This window comes from Schistocerca serialis, chromosome 1, assembly GCF_023864345.2.
Source record: "Schistocerca serialis cubense isolate TAMUIC-IGC-003099 chromosome 1, iqSchSeri2.2, whole genome shotgun sequence".
Taxonomy (NCBI): domain Eukaryota; kingdom Metazoa; phylum Arthropoda; class Insecta; order Orthoptera; family Acrididae; genus Schistocerca; species Schistocerca serialis.
Window position 1 is genome coordinate 294,019,902 of NC_064638.1, and position 6,219 is coordinate 294,026,120.

A 6,219-nucleotide genomic window follows, 5' to 3' on the forward strand; every position below is an offset into this window, starting at 1 on the left:
CGTTCGATTACCGTCTTTCCGGGGGCCTCCTCTTAGACCATATTAACTAGTTTATTATGTTCGGTTGCCGAGATAAAGCCGACGATCATAATATGGTATCTGTCTTCTGTATATTCTAATTGAGATGGAAACACAGCTCACCGTATGTGCAACGATCGTACCCAATGATCGTAAAATAAAAGATTAAGCCTTAGTACATTTGATACTTATAACAAAGTACACAAGGGAAATCCTTCTGTCTATACTCTGACGAACGATTCTATTGCGATACATTACACATATCGGAATGTACTGCATCTCTCGGATAATTTAGCAATGTGAGTAATTTTCGGGTAGGAATGAAGAAGGGGATAAATTCACCTGATGTCTTGGTATCAGCAGAATCTAGGGTGCTTTAGCCGGTTCTTTACGCTTTAGATCGCTTTTAGCTGCATACACCGCTGTCAGGACACAGTTTTTTATCATCACTGCCCTAGCTTCTTCTTTTCATCGTTTCTTCTCCTTCATTGCACGATGTACAATGTTCATAATTTGCTTGAAATTCACAACCAAACCCAACTTAATTTTACCACGCATGATTTTATCAACTACAAACGCTGCAATGCGCTGCACTCCACCAGTATCCTTCCTCGCACATATTGTCTCGATTTCATGAGCTAAAATTCAGTCTGCAGCGTGACGAATCTTTATGTACCGCGTATGCAATGTCACGTTCCAAACACACCTCGTCGGGCAGGTTAATCCCCTTATCACTATGGGCCAAACGTTTTTGAAGCTTTGTACATGCTCCATAGCAGTTATTCCCGGGAATGTGCAAATGAGGTGGAAGTTTGCTGAGAATACCACCACCTCCTATAATGCGTCTCCTATCGCGCATGTTACGCTTCTCTGCTGGTTGTGCTCTGTGCACCCTATTATACAGCAAATTGTTAGCTTCAATCCAGCTGTTTTGTGTTGCAGGGAAACCAAGCCATTTAACTAGTGCTCTATACCCACGACGTCTTATGACACGCTCACATGTAGTTCTGAACTCTTTTGTATTTCCTCTGTGTAAAAGAATCCTGAAATTTAAGTGCCACTGCTATGATTTAAGATGTAAGTTCTGAGATTTGTTCTCTGCACTTAGGAAACTTAATATCTCACTCGACCAGTTTGGGAGGTATGACTTCTCAAATACTGTCTTGTGTTTTGAGATACATATCAAATAAGGTGCACTAAATTTCTATTTACATGGATCCAGTATTTTAATATGATACCACACCATATCTATGAGTCCATTATTAGGAATATCGATTGGTCTCATTTTTATTTCGTTACGTTTGGTTCGAATATACTGCACAATTATATATATTATTTGTTTGAAGCGTCACGATTAATATGCATCCATATTTCACATTTTAGTGTTCTGATCAGGCGTTCCACAATACGCGCCTTCGTGTGCGTGAATGTTGAGTAGCGTTGTATTCCACACCGCTACTGTAAAACTCCCCATCGTGATCGGTGTGAAGGTTGTCCGGCCATCGATTCTTAACTGTCCGCAACAAGCGCTCAGATACCTCAGCGACATCTCTCCCCGTTTTTGTTTTAACAGATAATGCCTAGGCAAATTATAGTAAGCGTCAGTAACCATTACAACATATTTGAATCAATTATTCACATTCAATATTCCCTCATATCTACAAGATCAGCCTGCCATAAGATGTCCGAACCTTTAATCATAACTTGTCTATGAAGATATGTTTGCCTGCTGGTTTGTGCAGTTTTCAGATTACTCTTATCCGATTAAACCTCTCTCTCTAAGCTCTGAAATTACTGAAATAACCTTGTTCGAGTGAGCGGTATTATCAATGGCAGCTAATGCCATGAGCAGCCGCAGTCAATCTATTACCTCATTGGGATCGTCGTAGTGTATATACTGCGGCGGTCGATTGCTGACTCTTTTAGGCTAGATGTCAATACTATCACTGGTGCTATCTCGAGCACCTAATGCAGGTTCTGTATTTCGCGTTGTGTCGGTTTCCCACTTTCCTATGCACATCGTTCACCTACAGTATTTCACCATACATCTCCAGATCTTTGGGTGAATAATTCACAATTTTTGCGGGACTTAAGAAAATGCGATTCTTTGAAATTCCGTATCTCTGATATACAGAGTGCCCCATTTATCTTGACCACTCTAAATAACTGTTTGCCCAGATGCAAATTACAAAATGTTTGAAGCAAATGTTCTTCAGCCATCAGGGGGATATCAATCAGCATGAGTGTCTTCGTTGTAGCTTTGTTTTTTAAAACGATATGAACAGCGGTATGACTTTTTTAAGTGGCACCCTGTATTTTTTTATTTCCTAATTCATTTCCTCTCCTAAAGACCTATTCCAAAATGTATCACAGTATTCCAGTCACTGAATTACGTAGTACAACATTGACTTTGAGCCCGGGATCACAAACTCGTCCACTTGCTGGAGTTGTCAGAAAACAAATGAAAACCAAGTAAAATCATAACACAAAATTGACTTTGACTCTCCTGTACCACTGCCCAGGGGCAGAACATTCAAAGGTGCTCAGAGTGGTGACCCTGGGCACCGATACACTGGTGCACTCGTTGAATGAAAGAATTACTTACTGCTTCTAGTGTTGCCTGCTGAAGAGAATTACAAGCAAGCACGATAATACGTTCCTGTATGTCCTCTGGAGTTGTTGGAATATCGCGATAGACAACGTCTTTAATGCATCCCCAAAGAAAAAATTCCAGAGGATTTAAATCAGGAGACCTAGCAGGCCAAGTAACTGTTCCTCCTTGACCAATGCATCTGGAAGGATACCTCCGGTTGAGAACACGACGTGCACACAAGGCATTATGTGCTGTACATCCATCGTGTTGATCCCACATAAGCATTCTGGTTCTTAGCGGCACTTCATCCAAAAGAGGAGGAAGAATTCGTCTGAGGAAGTTGGCATACGCTTTGCCGTTTAGACTACCATTGACGAAATAAGGGCCAATAATTGTAGTACCATGCATCCCACACCGGACGTTAACTCTCTATTGACGCGGATGTTACACCTGTCTAAGCCATCGTGAGTTGTCGCTGGACCAATAATACATGTTTCTTGTATTTACCTGTACTTTGTTTGAGAAGGAACATTCATCGGTAAACAGAACATTGGAGAAGAAGTTCGGGTTAGCGAGGATTTGCTGCTGTGCCCACTGACAGAACTGTACACGATTCTCGAAATAATTCCCATGCAATTCTTGATGTAGGTGTACATGGTGCGGATGGAACCATTGACGTGTAAGAATACGATGTACTCTGGTTTTAGGACTGCCAATCTGGTGTTCAAACTGTCGTGTGCTCACATTTGGATTCATAGCAACGGAAGAGGGAACAGTAACTTCGGCAGTTTCGTCTGTGCGAGTGCTGTGACGATTGCGATGTCGTGGGTTGAAACTTCCCGTTTCCTGAGACGAGAAAACACCCGTCGGGAAGGTGGGTTCTTGTCAGGATATCACTCTCTGTACAGTTCCGCTGCCTGCGTAGCATTTCGCCTACCTTCAACAACAACAACAACAATAAAAGAAACGTTATGGCGATGCAGTTTGTAGGAAGGACAGCCTTTACTGTATGCCTACACTATACAACAGTATTTAAAAGGACTAAACTACTGTACTAAATATACCTGTACATAGTGTAAGTAGGCTGTTTATGTTTTCTTATTGGCAACGTTACGTAGCGCTCTGTATGAAAATCACTGGCTGTGCTGTGTGCAGTCTGTGGCCAGTTTGCATTGTTGTCTGCCATTGTAGTGTTGGGCAGTTGGATGTTAACAGCGCGTAGCGCTGTGCAGTTGGAGGTGAGCCGCCAGCAGTGGTGGATGTAGGGAGAGAAATGGCGGAATTTTGAAATTTGTAAGACTGGATGTCATGAACTGCTATATATATTATGACTTTTGATGACTATTAAGGTAAATACATTGTTTGTTCTCTATTAAAATCTTGCATTTGCTAACTATGCCTATCAGTAGTTAGTGTATTCCGTAGTTTGAATCTTTTATTTAGCTGGCAGTAGTGGCGCTCGCTGTATTGCAGTAGTTCGAGTAACCAAGATTTTTGTGAGGTAAGTGATTTGTGAAACGTATAGGTTAATGTTAGTCAGGGCCATTCTTTTGTAGGGATTTTTGAAAGTCAGATTGCGTTGCGCTAAAAATATTGTGTGTCAGTTTAAGGACAGTCTTGTATAATTGTTCTAAGGGGACGTTTCAATAGGAGAACAGTATTGCACTTATTGTATGCTAACTTACATTCCCCACAGATGAGTAGCATTTCTACCTTCTCTTTGTTGGTGTATATTCTACTCACCAACTTTTCAACTGACGATTGTTGACGGAATGACAGGTGTGCATTCTACTTATGTTTACATTTTTCCTCTGTCAAGTCAGCACGTGGATGTGTTCGATTACCCCGAGGACTTGCACTAAGCGCTGGGAGCGTCAACGTCAATGTTGTGCTATGTAATTAATGACGGTATGTTTCAGTGAATGGTACACTGTGATATATTTTTGAATACGTCTTTAGGAGAGGAAATGAATTACCGAATAAAAAATACAGGGTGCCATTTAAATAAGTCATACCGCTGTTCATTTCTTTGTAAGAAACAAAGCTACAACGAATGCAGTCATGCTGATTGATGTCCCCCTGACGGCTAAAGAACATTTTCTTGAAACATTTTGTAATTTGCATCTGGACAAACAGTTATTTAGGGTGGTCAAGATAAATGGGACACCCTGTATACTCTTGTTTTCTTTTCAACTTGTAGGCTACGTGCCTAACAGGTATGGTTTTTCGCCACTGACTTCGTCTATTATGTTATCGCTGTGGTGGTTATCGAAATCAGTAAGTTCGTTGTCACTGTGTGGTTTCACTGAGAGTTCATCGAAAGATTCAGTGGCCGCCAGCAGGGGCATGGCGTCGGACGTGAACCTCTGCTGTTTCTGCCCACGGTCTCGTGTCAGTGTTTTAAATATTGCTGGCTTTCAGCTCTAGCGACAAACAGAAGCGCCCGGTTGATACAGTGTCCCTTGACTTTGGGAAGGCATTCGATACAATTCCATCCTGTTATTTAGTGAACAGAATAAGAGCTTACCGGGTATCGGCCAGATTCGTAAATAGCTTTAGGAATTGTTAGCAAACAGAACCCAACACATTATTGCTATCGGGGTGAAATCGACAGATGAAAAGGTAATTTTCGCAGGATCTAACGGACCGTTATTGTTTACTACATACCACGTCTATCATAAAAATGGCGGAAACGCATGTAAATGAAAGTACTTGATACTATAAGAAAAAAAAAGTGAGTAAACGTGGACACTGTGAAACGAACGCATACCTCAAGTGCTATGTGCTCGTCTTCATGTTCGATACTGTCAAACACATCTGTGGTGTCTATTGAAAACTATTTGGTTTCTGTTCTTTTGGGGGGAGGTCGCATGGACAAAAACAAGAAAAAAAATCTAGTATAAAACCGCTATAAAGAGCATATCGTAAGAGCTATGAGCCCCAGTTCACTAGCAGAGATGTGTTTCACAGTAGCGACGATGAAGAAGTTGTCATAATTCTTAAGGTAAACACTTTGAAGACCGTATTTACTGGATATCTTTTTCTTGTTGTGATCCATACTACCACCTCTCGAATTAATGAAAGCGCAGAGCTTGCAGTAGAACAGATGTGTTTCACAGTATCGAAGCTGAGTAAGTGGTCATATGTCTTAAGGTATGCGTTGTAAAGCCCATTTTTACTGTCACTTTTATGCTTCAGTATCGTGAACTGTCATCTGTATGAGTTATCGCTGTTAATTATGATATCTCTAGCTGAAGCTCCGTCAGGGTATTCGCGGACGACTCTACTGTATGCAGCAAAGTTGCAATGCCTGCAGTGCATCGGTGATCGGTAGTGGGCCTGGCTATTGACCCTGAGGTTAAGTGAATGTAGCGGATTGCTCGTAAACAGGCGAGGAGTCCCACTAACATTCGATCACTGAAAACAGTCACAACAATAAATGCCAAAGAGCAGGCTCTTGGAGTGACCTGAATCGGATGACGATGTTGGACTAATTGTAGGGAAAGCTTATGACAGGAAATTAAATTCACCCATGAAAGAAGAACCTTACAAAACTCTTCTCAAAAAATTCCATTGGTAGACGCTACAAGAGTGGCGTTGTGCATCTC